General features: G+C 40.9%; 1 non-coding gene across 1 annotated transcript; it reads right to left on the bottom strand.

Annotated features, from left to right (window-relative positions):
• Window positions 1-7,000: 7,000 nt before the first annotated feature.
• On the bottom strand, window positions 7,001-7,107 carry LOC122451591. The gene has a single exon (XR_006272485.1). It is a non-coding gene; the product is annotated as a U6 spliceosomal RNA (small nuclear RNA).
• Between the last annotated feature and the right edge of the window lie 5,767 nt (window positions 7,108-12,874).

Raw genomic sequence — 12,874 nt, 5'->3', positions numbered from 1 at the left:
CTCTGTCACTCCCTTTTTCTCCTGCCCTCAATCTTTCCCAGCATCAGATTCTTTCCCAATGAGTCAGCTCCTAGTGGTAGTATTCATCAGGACGTGGTCCTACTGCCCATCGACAGATAAGTGGATAGAGACAATGTGGTTTGTCCATTCCCTGGAACATCCTTCAGCAGTAAAAGGGCAGTACTGATTCATGCTACCGTGTGGACAGTACTCAAAAATGCTTTGCTTAGTGAAAGGAGCCAGTCACAAACCAGCATATATTGTATGGTTTTATTTGTATAAGCATCTAGAATAGATGTATCGTGAGGGTGATCTGGTTTCGACATCTGCCACCTCATTGATCGCCAGGGTTGATTTGGCTGATCTGGCTGGTGAGGTGGGTGTCCCCTTTCCTCTCTCACCTCCCCCTGCGCATCCCTTCCAAAGCTGCATGCCCAGTTGAAGAGGACACCCATCCCCAGTAGAGGAGGACTGGTCCTTGGTCAAGGGCATGCAAGCAGTTGTGCTCCCCTGCTGGAACCTCCAACAAGCTCCTGGAATAGACACCTTGTAGAGACAGTGATGTAGGGGTCGTGGAGTGGGTGAATCCACGGGAGGATTTCTGCTCGTGAGGATGTGTGATGAGATAGATGAACGCCGGACATGATGATGTGTTTTGGGTTTTTGGGGTGATGAAAATATTCTAAAAGTAGATACTGGTGATCACTGCACAGCTCTGCCAACACACTAAAAGCACTGAATTGCGCACTTTAAGTGGGTGAGTTTTTTGGTGTGCAAATTCTATCTCAGTATGGCTGTTATACAGTTTTCCCCTTGGCTTTCATTTTCTCATTTGAGAAATGAGAAAGTTAGGGTTGACTTTAGCCTCTTCTAGGGCTTCTGTGGTGGCTCAGATAGTGGGACGATCCTCTGGAGTAGGGAATGCCAACCCACTCCAGCATTCTTGCCTAGAGAATCCCATGGACAGAGGAGCCTAGCAGGTTACAGTCATGAGGTCACAAAGAGTCAGACTAGGCTAAGCACACACACACATCCTATAAGGTGAATCTCATTTGAGTCTCAGTTCAGTTCAGTTGCTCAGTCGTGTCCAACTATTTGCGACCCCATGGACTGCAGCATGCCAGGCTTTTGTGTCCATCACCAACTCCCGGAGCTTCCTCAAACTCATATCCATCGAGTCAGTGATGCCATCCAACCATCTCATCCTCTGTTGTCCCATCTCCTCCCACCTTCAATCTTTCCCAGCATCAGGGTCTTTTCGAATGAGTTAGTTCTTTGCATCAGGTGGCCAAAGTATTGAAGTTTCAGCTTCAGCATCAGTCCTTCCATTGAATATTCAGGACTTATTTCCTTTAGGATTGACTGGTCTGATCTCCTTGCAATAGACATTTGAGTCTATGTCAGTGTATATGTTTGTCTCACACCCTGTGACAGATTTTTAAATGAGGATTCATGCTATTTCTGTACTCTGAAGGGTCTGTTAAGCAACATGTATATTTAGTACAAAATGCTGTTTATTACACTTCCACCATAAATAGTGTTTTCTTTTTTAACAACTCAGTAAGCCATTCTAACTTTATGAGCTATAGTAACTTCATTAACTGTCTTGTTCCCTCCCACAGGTCCATAATCTTATTAAACCAAACCAGCAGCTGGAATGTGGAGTTAAGGAATCTAATTTAAAAATTAACTTCCCTTATACTTGTTAAGGATGAGAGATTTCCTAATTAGTCCTGACAAGGAGTCAGTTTTGATGGACTTTTTAATTTTAATAACATATTAGCTTACATATTTGCTTGTCAGATATGTAGAGCAGCAGGGGTATCTTGAATTCCAAACTAATTGTAAAGAAATTTGAGCTTTTTCCTTTTTCTCCAGGGAATTAGTCCAGAGCTAAGAGAGAAGTTGGAGTTCTGGACTAGAAGAATCCCCAGGGGCAGCACCCAGTGGGTGTTGGGAGGGGCTGGATTGAGCAAGGTTTGCTCAGGGTTTGTGTTTTTTGTAGCCTCGCTCTGATGACTGCGTGCTTGGGGGAGCAGTCACCTCTCATTCTGGACAGACTGATTTTGGTGTGGGAAGACCGTGACTGAGTGTGGGTGAGAGGCCCTGGCTGGGTGAGGATGGTGGTTCTGACTCTGGGGGCTGCTCCGTGTGTAGGCTGTATGCAGTGCCGTTGGGTGGGGACGATGTTGATGAAGGCTGCAGGGCTCCTAAGGACCAGTGCTGTGTCTGCACAGATGCAGAGTCTACTGTGGAAGAAAGAAAGTGAAAGTGTTAGTCACTCAGTCATGTCTGACTCTTTGTGACCCCATGGACTGTAGCTCGCCAGGCTCCTCTGTCCATGGAATTCTCCAGGCAAGAGTACTGGAGTGGGTTGCCATGTCCTTCTGCAGGGGATCTTCCCAACCTAGGGATCGAATCTGAGTCTCCTGCATTGCAGGCAGATTCTTTACTGCCTGAATCACCAAGGCAGAGTCTGCTGGGACCACCTACTGTTTTTCCTTCTATGGGCGATGTCGTAACTGCGGGGTTTTTTTGGTAACTGGTCCAGCTTGTGGTCACCTTCATGGTGGTGATGTCACAGGTGTGGGTGTGTGGGTGCCCGTGCAGTGGCCGTGGACCTGGGGTCTGGAGGGCGGGCCCTTGTGGGTCAGCCACAGCTCCTGTGCCCGCGGTGCTGGCCAGCCTGCAGCAGTGCTGGGTTGGGAGCCTGAGATGAGGGAGCAGAGCTGTTGTCTGCTGGGGAGCGTGGAGCAAGCCAAGCAGGCTCTGGGGCTGGGTGTGCCCGGGGGCAGAGTGCTGGCGGTTGTGGTTGTGGGCAGTGTGACCGAGGTACTGTTGGGGTCCCCGGTGGCAAAGGCTGCCCGGGCCCCACCAACCGGGCCACAGGCCCACAGTGGTGCCTGCCGCGTGGCTGGTGTTGCTGGACCGCCTTCTTCTTTGATCCTCACTGCCTCCAGTGTATTTGCTGAGCTGTTCTCCCCATCGGTCCTTTCTGCGCAGTTTTTCTCCTTCATTGTTCCACCGTGTTACTATAGGTTCTTAATTGGACTCTTCAGCCCTCCTAAAGCTATTTTCATTTGTTAATAGCTGTCTAATTGTTTTTTGTTGCAGGGAATGAAGGCTGATATCTCCTACTGTGTCATCTTGCTCAGTTTAGATTATTTTTTTTTAAAAATTATTAAAATACATATGAAAAATAATGTGTTTAGTTCTGTATATTTATCTTGGATTCTTATGTGTATATATTCAAATAGTCTTTGGATACAATCATGTTTTAAAAATTCTTTAGACCACTGAGAAACAGTACATGACAAGATAGGGTTGGAAAAGAAGACACAAAAATAGAACTCAGAAAAAGGGAAAATGGCAGCAGAAAGGTAGTGTTTTAGAAGCAGTCTGCTTAAATTTTTAAAAGCTGATAATAATGAAAGAGCAGGTTTCTGCCATTCATGACCTATATAAAATCTGCAGAGTTCATGACACATTTTTCGGGTTTAATTACTGATCACAACAATAAAAACAAGACAACTGGACATAGCAAATTGTTTAGATTTTTTTACTACTGATCAAAATAATGAAAATGAGCAAGGAAATTATTCTCATCAAATCCACAATTTTATCAGGTCTGATCAAACTGATAAAACTACAGTCTTTACCAAATGAAGCTTGAATTACTGATCAAAATAATGAGAACAAATGCCAAAAGCATTTACATCAAATTCTTAACCCAGAAGCACAGATGCAATTCTTGTCCAGCATAAGATGATGAAGAAAATGGCTTCCTAGAATGGGCAGGTCAGAGGGGGTGGTCGGGACTGGGAACCCCACTGTCTTCTGAGAGCTGATCCTGGAGGGTGGCCCTGATTCCAGGAAACAAAGCAATCTGGGTTCAAGATGAAGAACCTTTTCATCAGGTGAAGAAGAAATAGAAACGAGCCTTTACATTCACAGATAGTGTACAGCTTGTAACTATTTTTCTGTGTTTTCTAGTCTTCTGTCAGTTATTCGTGATGGAAGCATTTGAGTTCTTTATGAGGAGAATATTTAAAAAATCACTATTACAGAGAAAAACACGCATAATACAATGGCTAGAATTGAAAAATTCTGAAGGAATAGCAAAAAATTGGTATTTAACAAAGAGAGTGAAGTCAAAGTCACTCAGTTGTGTCTGACTCTTACAATCCCATGGACTGTAGCCCACCAGGCTCCTCTGTCCATGGAATTTTCCAGGCAAGAATATTGGATTGGGTTGCCATTTCCTACTCCATTAACAAAGAGGAGTAATAGTAAAAAAAAAAAACATTGGTATAATGTTCTAGAAATACTTAGTCAAACATACCGATGCTTTATTTATTTATAGGGCTTCCCTGGTAAAGAATTCAGTGTGTTTTCCTTGACCATGAATATAATTGGTGATGGAGATAACTGGAGATTTTTTAAAATTATCACTAAATTGGATGATCATTTACAAATAATTAGGAACAGTTGATTTCTTATTAAAACTCATCTATTAATTTTTTCAAGTATCTTAATTTCATTTTTGGAGGCTCTATTCTGAAATGTATCCATTTAACTTGTTATCCATTTGGTTACCTGCTAATATTTAAATTTATCCAGAATCTTTATAAGCAAATCCATGAAGAAATTTAGAATGTAAAAATCCCTGCATGTACATTTAGCTTATAATTATAGATATGATTCATGGTTACTTTTTTTAATGGAAATATACTGGTTGTGATTGTTAAATCAAATATATCTGTTTAAATAAATATGTATTCTTGAATAGGAAGACTTAACATCATAAAGACAAAATCAGGCGTGTTCAGGGTAGTGTGGCTGTAGACTGGATTCAACATCATAAAGGTCTTTTTTAAAAGTTAGCTTATGCATTTATTATAGCACAATAAAAATACCATCAGATCTTTTTTCTGGAATGAGATAAGTTGATTATTAAGTCCACCCAGAGGAAAATATAGGTAAGAACTGCTAGAAAAACTCTAAGGGCAACAGGGCCGGTAAGAAGCTATAGATACAGCAGATAATAAAGCTCATGACAAAGCTTCTCAGAAAAATAATAAACTGGGAAATTCTAGTAAGGTTAGCAGATGAGATTAAGGATGCCCTTGGGCTTAATTATTACAAATTTATGAAGAATCTACTCTTCAGGGTCAGAGGTTTTCCCCAGCAAAGGACTGCAGCATGAGATGACAATTAGCCTGTAAATAGTTGGCCTCAGAAAGCAAAGAGGAACTGAAGAGTCTTTTGATGAAAGTGAAAGAGAACAGTGAAAAAGTTGGCTTAAAACTCAACATTCAAAAAACTAAGATCATGGCATCCAGTCCCATCACTTCATGGCAAATAGAGAGGAAATGATGGAAACAGTGACAGACTTTATTTTCTTGGGCTCCAAAATCACTGCAGATGGTGACTGCAGCCATGAAATTAAAAGATGCTTGCTTCTTGGAAGAAAAACTATGACCATCCTAGATAGAATATTAAAAAGAGGAGACATTACTTTGCCAACAAAGGTCCGTCTAGTCAAAGCTATGGTTTTTTCCAGTAGTCATGTATGGATGTAAGACTTGGACTATAAAGAAAGCTGAGGGCCAAAGAATTGATGCTTTTGAACTATGGTGTTGGAGAAGGCTTTTGAGAGTCCCTTGGACAGCAAGGAGATCAAACCAGTCCATCCTGAAGGAAATCATTCCTGAATATTCATTGGAAATACTGATGCTAAAGCTGAAGCTGCAATACTTTGGCCACCTGATGTGAAGAACTGATTCATTTGAAAAGACCCTGATGCTGGCAAAGATTGAAGGCAGGAGGAGAAGGGGTTGACAGAGGCTGAGATGGTTGAATGGCATCACTGACTCGATGGACATGAGTTTGAGCAAGCTCTGGGAGTTGGTGATGGACAGGGAAGCCTGGCGTGCTACAGTTCATGGGGTGGCAAAGAGTTGGACATGACTGAGAGACTGAACTGAACTGAACTGAAACCTCCATTAATCTCTATTGTAGGAATATACATGTTCAGTATAAGTGTGGCAGAACAGTGTGAACAGAAAGTGTAAGACTGTCTGTGTGGACACAGCCTAGATGATGACAGCTTGGAGTCTTTCCAGGGTTGTTTACCCTTTAAAACTTTGATAACAAAAGTAGTCCTTTTGGTTCATGATGGCAGATTGATTGCCTTGTATATTTACATTTTACTAGGTTCACTGATGCGACCGTTAAAATTGACTATTTGTTAAAATACAAATTGACTGTTTGTTTCACAATGATGACTTGATGGACTTTTGAAAGCAGTTATATTTACATTTTATAGGATCTGCTATTCTGAACGTTTGTCAGTATAACAGGATCCACCTTTGACACTTGCTTTTAAGCAAAAACCAAGTAGAGCAAGTTTGAAAGTGTGTTTGGAGGTTCTGAACAGAGAGCATCATGTCTACCCGGGAAAGTTCTCTCCACGAAGCAGTACTTGTATGGAGGATGCACGTGAACAAACACAGGAAGGCCTGCAGGTCTGCCAGCCTGAGAATCTCAGCCGCCACACTGGAGCACCCTTGTTACTACATGAGGTTTCAGAAAAATGGATCGGGTGGGGAATGGTGTGTTTATTACAGCAGAAATGTGGCTTTATAGCCAAATATCAGAGAGGATAAGAAGTTGGTATGTTGGTTTAGAAAGACTGGTAGATGATAGATATAGGTGGGTATGTAGATAGGTAGGTAGGTGGCCAACTGAACAGTGGCTGGTGCTTGGTAAGTAATATGTACATTAGTTTTGGTTATTATCTTTGACAAAATCCATCTTATTGTCTCATTAATTCAGGTCATTCGATGGTGGCAAGTACCCCATTTTTTTTTTCAATGTGAATCAGCCATAGGTGTACATATATCCCCTCCCTCCCATCTCCCTCCCCATCCCACCCCTCTAGGTTGATACAGAGTCCCTGTTTGAGTTTCCTGAGACATACAACAAGTTCCCGTTGGCTGAAAATACAGAACACTTCACGAATTTGTGTGTCATCCTTGTACAGGGGTCCTGCTAATCTTCTCTGTATCATTCCAATGTTAGTATATGTGCCGCTGCAGTGAGCACAAGTACCCCATTTTTAACATAAAAGATAATATCTGAGTTTTAGTAATGCATATTTTGTTGGGTCTCCAGATGTGTTGCTTTATGACAGAGTTTGGCTGTAGAAGACCTGAATTTGGACATGAAACAGTGAAATCCTAATTTTCTCATTACGTGGGGAAGGGTCAAAGATTGGCGTATTTTTAAAAAAATAAAAACCTTTAAATCTTGGATAGTCTCTTTGGTATGTCTAGTTTTTTAAGAAGCGGGTGATAGAATTCCAAACCATAGTGCTTCCCCGAGTGTACAAAAAAATCAATCTAAATAAATATTTTAAAGACAGCCAATTATTGGACTTGAGCCATAAAACCATTTCCGTGGTGGGTTTTCTTTTTTCCTTCTCTTTTATCATCGTGACTGTAACTTGGTACTTTCTTCTCTCTGGCTTCTCAGTTTGGTTTTACCTCTAAGTAACCCTGATCATGTGCTGCTATATGGTCTTGTCAAAAATTTTCCCTCATCTTCCTGCTCTCCCTCCAGGCCATAGTGTATAACCTGGGCCCTAATGTTTTGCAATAAAAATTGATTTTTCTCCATCAGAAAGAAATCATTATATATTTAATATTTTATACTTGTTTCCAGTTGAGACGAATCTTGAGGAGTCTACATAGATGGTTGTGGAATGACAGATGAGTCAGCATGATTTGACCTCCTTGGGATTAGCTTGAAGATTCATCTGTTTACTAGTATTTGTCTTTGTAAATATTTGATGGTGATGGTATTTAGAAGTCACAATAGTGTTTCATAATTTATAGGAGTAATATTTTAAAATCCGATGTCACTTTTCTCCCCCTATAGATGAGTCTTCTCTTGTTCTAGTCTTTAGTATCTTAAGTAATAGTAGTATTAGTTGCTCAGTTGCATCTGATTCTTTGCAACCCCATGAATGGTTGCCCACCAGGCTCCTCTGTCCATGGAATTCTCCAGGCAAGAATACTGGAGTGGATAGCCATTCCCTTCTTCAGGGGATCTTCCAACCCAGGGTGAACTGGATCTCCTGCACTACAGGCAGATTCTTTGCTGCCTGAGCCACCAGGGAAGACCTTAGTATCTTAAGGATTCTAACAAAGTTTCCTGATGAAGCAGGTGGACTCACTGGAAACAAAAATACTGAATGACTCAGTGAGGGTGAGGGTTATATGCAGGAGCTTGTCACTCTGATTCAAAACTAAATATCCTTTCTACTGTGTCAGACCTTCTTGGGTATGCCAGTTATTGTTCAGATTTCTCTATACTTTATTATCTTTGTATCTTCTAGGACTTCAGAATATATCTTGAATGTAGTGAATAACTTTTGTAAGAATTATTTTTAGGTTTTAAATTAATTGGAGCTCATGGTGATTATTTACTACTTAACATTTAAAATGTTGGTTATTTTAAAAGATATATTAGGGAATTCCTGGTGGTCTAGTGGTTAGGACTGTGTGCTATCACTGCTGAGGGCCTGGTTCCATCCCAGGTTGGGAAACTTAAGATCCCACAAGTTGCATGATGTGGCTGAAAAAAAAAGTTGTGTTAATGAAACAGACACACAGTAATGGTGGGCACTGGTCATCTTACAGGATAAATAATTGTTTTATCTTGACTCATTCAGATTCATGTTCAAAAGGACTTTCAGGCTGAGGACCCCCTTGGCTATGTCACATTCCTGTGTTGGATTTTATTTTAACAATATTGGATCTGCTTTGAGAAAAGGGCATAGTGTATTAGAATGACATGGTGACATAAAATAGGCTTCTAATCACCCTCTTCTATTTTTTTTTTCAATGCTGGCAACCATCTTTTTATTTTTTAGTGCCTGATGGTTTTTAAAAATGTTATTTCTATTCAGTAGACTGAAAACAATACTCTTAGTAGTAGTAATGTGAAAATGCAGAATTCAAAGCCAGTATTACCGAAATAAACTTGGTAATGAATACTTCTGTTGTGGCTAAGTTGGGGGAAGACACCTGACCACACTAGGCCTTTTCTCCTCCTCTGAGACAGATGTGTGCCTGCTTCTGGGCCGGGCGCCCAGGACCTACTTGCAGAGGTCAGCCCCCAACATAGCCGCAGGGGCTGGAGGCCCTGAGCCGTCCCGAGGGGCCTGCAGGTGTCTGGGTCAGGTGTCTTCAGAGTCACTTCTGGCTCAGCTGATGCTCCTGGGCTGGTAGGAATCAGGCTCTACAGGCAATATGAAGATTTAGAGGGCTTTGCTGATGGCTCAGCAGGTAAAGAATCTGCCTGTAATGCAGGAGACACAGGAAATGTGGGTTTGATCCCTGGGTTGGGAAGATCCCCTGGTGGAGGAAATGGCAACCCACTTCAGTATTCTTCCTTGAAGAATCCCATGGACAGAGGAGCCGGGCGGGCTACAGTCCATGGGGTCATAAAGAGCTGGACACAACTGAGCACTAGAATATAAAAGACAAATACACATCTCCTCAAGTTTGCGCTAATGTCTGGTGAAAGGGTGTTAGGTATTGTTTTGTATCCTGAATTTCAGTAGAATCTCTCAGAAAATTTGAATATGTCTCCTTTATGAACAATAAAGCAAAAATAATGTAAATGACAGTATCCGTAATCACTTAACCAGAACACTGCTCAGAAAACATTCCATTCATTAAAACTGTAACAAAGGTATTTTGATGGAAAGCATAATGTTTGAATAAACCTTGACAAGAGATATGTACTTGTGATTGGAAAACACGTTCAACTGTGAATCATTTTAATGGATTTGTTTCTTGTTGGCAATAAAAATATTTCCAGGAAAACTTGTGAATTAAATGTTTAATCGCATACTTTATTATTATTATGATTTTTAATTGAAGAATAATTGACTTACAATGCTGTGTCGATTGCTGTACAGCAAAGTGATCCAGTTATACATATATGTACGCTCTCTTTCATGTTCTTTTCCATTATGGTTTATCCCAGGATATTGAATATAATTTCCTGTGCTATACAGTAGGACCTTTCATCTGTTTATCTGTTCTGTATATAAAATTTTACGTCTGCTAATCCCAAACTCCCACTCCATCCCTCCCCTACCCCACCCCTCGGCAACCAAGAGTCTGTTCTCTATGTCTGAGTCTGTTTTCTGTTTCATAATATTTTATCTTATACTTTAGAGTATCCACATTCATATTGAATTATAATGTTAAAGAAATAAAAACAACTTCCATGCAATTTTTAGAAATTTCACATTTTATTTTTGCCAAAATCTAGATAACTGTATAAGAATATCCAGAAACAGATGTCAAGTGCATTTATATACTGAAGAAATATGAATTACGCTAGGTAGTATCTTTTCCTTTCTCAACTGCAGTATTGAAGGAGAATTAGGAGTAAGACTGAAAGGCATTCTTTGTATGGAATGAATCAGTTTCTCTCCTAGGCCCCATCCTTGGGAGAATTATGAAAATAATCAAACTGTTTCCTGCATCATGTGTTTCAGATGAGACTGAGAATACAATGTGTACAAGATCCCACACATATACACACATCACACGTGCAGACCACAACTTACATTATGTGCATAAGCAACATGCACATATATGTACATATATGCACGTACACACACGTCTGCAAATGTGTTTATAGACATATACATGTGCATACATACATATACTTCTGCATGTGTTGGTACATGTGTTTAATAAAATATGGGAACAGAATTGTCATTCTTTAATTAGAAATGTTGGTATGGTGGTAGAGTTGGGAATTCAAGGAAGAATAGTAATGATTTTTGAACATTAAAGAGATTGTTCAGAGAAAGAGATGTGACAAATTCTCTCAGGAGAAAGTTAGCTTCCGGGGTTAACTCGATGTGGACTGGCCACGTGGCTTTCAGCCAGCATAGGAGTTCCTGGAACACACGGAGGACTGTGCAGTTTACTGGGTCATTGACTAGAGCTGGGAACAGTGCATAAAGAGGGCCATTATCCCTGTATGGCATCAGCTCTACTGCAGACCATAGGTTGGCTGGCCTGCCTGCCAGCCCCAACGGCCAGAGCACTGGGCAGTCGTAAGTAATGAGAAGTGGCCTTGGTGCTACAGGTGAGGTGTCTGTGGCTCAGGGTTCTGTTTGGAGAATTGTGGCTGAATCTTTAGGGCTGAGAGGTCAGGAGCTGTTGAGTTCTGGACCCTGGCGGTCTGGGTAATTATGTATAATGGCTAAAATAATCACCTGCTCCATTAACCAGCACACTTCTGTCATATTAATCCATCATCAAAAAAGCACAGAACAAAGATTTTAAAATACACTATAAATGAACCCTCTAGCATTGACGCTGGCAGGAGATTTTAGAAGTTGTGCCTTTTGTAGCTGTTACAGGATATTCAGAAACATGTGTGCCAATCCAATTAGCTGACTTTCCCTATACATTTAGACCTGGCACAATCATTTAACTTTGAAATTTTAAGTGTTTTTATCCAAAACAATCTGTACTTCTCATTTGCCCGGTGCATTTCCCGAAGCTTTCCAAGTTGCTGAAAGGTGACTTTTTGGTAACTTGTTTGACTGTTCAAACACAATTTATTTCTGCCACCTGTTATTTTTCTCCCTGGATTTTTGAGAAGTTGTTTCTGGACCATTTGATCACCCCATAAAAGCCTCCCCTTCTGTGTGTAGTTGACTCTGGGTTTGACAGTTCAGCAAATGCACAATGAGAGTTCACTCGATGCCAAGAGCTGTGCAGTTTATTTTTTCAAGGAAAATGCTTAAGCTGAATGTGTGTAACTCTCCATCTGTTTATTGAAGAATATGCTCCTTCGTTAGCACGACCATGGTGATAATTTTCAATTTAAAGGATAGACTTCAGGAAAACAAGAATGTTTATAGTACTCTTTTTGGGGTATTTTCGGGTGATTTAATTAAATAAAAATTATTTTTGAAATGTCTTTTGTGATAAGCTGAAAAAAAAAACAAAACCTGAAGTTATTCTTTTAAAGAGAAGATGTTATCCCAACGCTTTTGCTCACATTTAAATTGTACAAAGATCATAGCATCCTCCTGAGTCACTAGAATTCACATCACACCCTAGCTCAAGAGCTTTGCAGCCTGTCATGTTCACCTGGAATATCCCAGGCTATTACACATGGCCTCCCCACAACTCTTCATCTCTCAGTCCTAAAACCTTGGTTCCTGTTTAGAATCAGCCCCTTCTGTTAGTTCTCCTAATCGTCATGACCAGTCCCCATGTGTTCAAGGTCGTTAAGGATCCCTTGAGCTTCTAGGCTGGTGCTGTGGGCGGTCTGCTTCTGACCTCCCTGTGTCTCATCCTGGTCCTGGGGGTCCCGGGGTGTGAGAAGTTTCTCCCCAACAGTAAAGCAAACACATTAATAAACAGTATGAGACAAAGTACTTTATAACTTGTAAATAATGGTTTATAAAGAAATCTTGTTACTAGTGAGATACTCAGAACCCTAGCACAGTGACAGCTATTAGTGAGAGATTAGTTTTGAGCAAACTCTGGGAGGTAGTGGAGGACAGACGAGCCTGGCAGGCTGCAGGCCACGGGACTGTGAAGAGTCAGACACGACCGAGCAACTGAACAACAAACACAGCTTTGGATCTGATGAGTGATCAACACTGCTTGGGGCTGGGTCAGTTACATGTGCAAGCGCTTTGTACGCTCTGGGCAAGAACAAGAAAAAGCTTTTCACAGGACTTGGGAACAGTGCTCCTCTAATTACATCTGGAATCCATAAAGTGATCATGATCTCATCACTTATAAGCACTGAACAATTT

The sequence above is a fragment of the Cervus canadensis genome, chromosome 12 (assembly GCF_019320065.1).
Source record: "Cervus canadensis isolate Bull #8, Minnesota chromosome 12, ASM1932006v1, whole genome shotgun sequence".
NCBI lineage: Eukaryota > Metazoa > Chordata > Mammalia > Artiodactyla > Cervidae > Cervus > Cervus canadensis.
The sequence above is the reverse complement of the archived record's forward strand: the minus strand, read 5'-3'. Positions and strand labels throughout refer to the sequence as shown.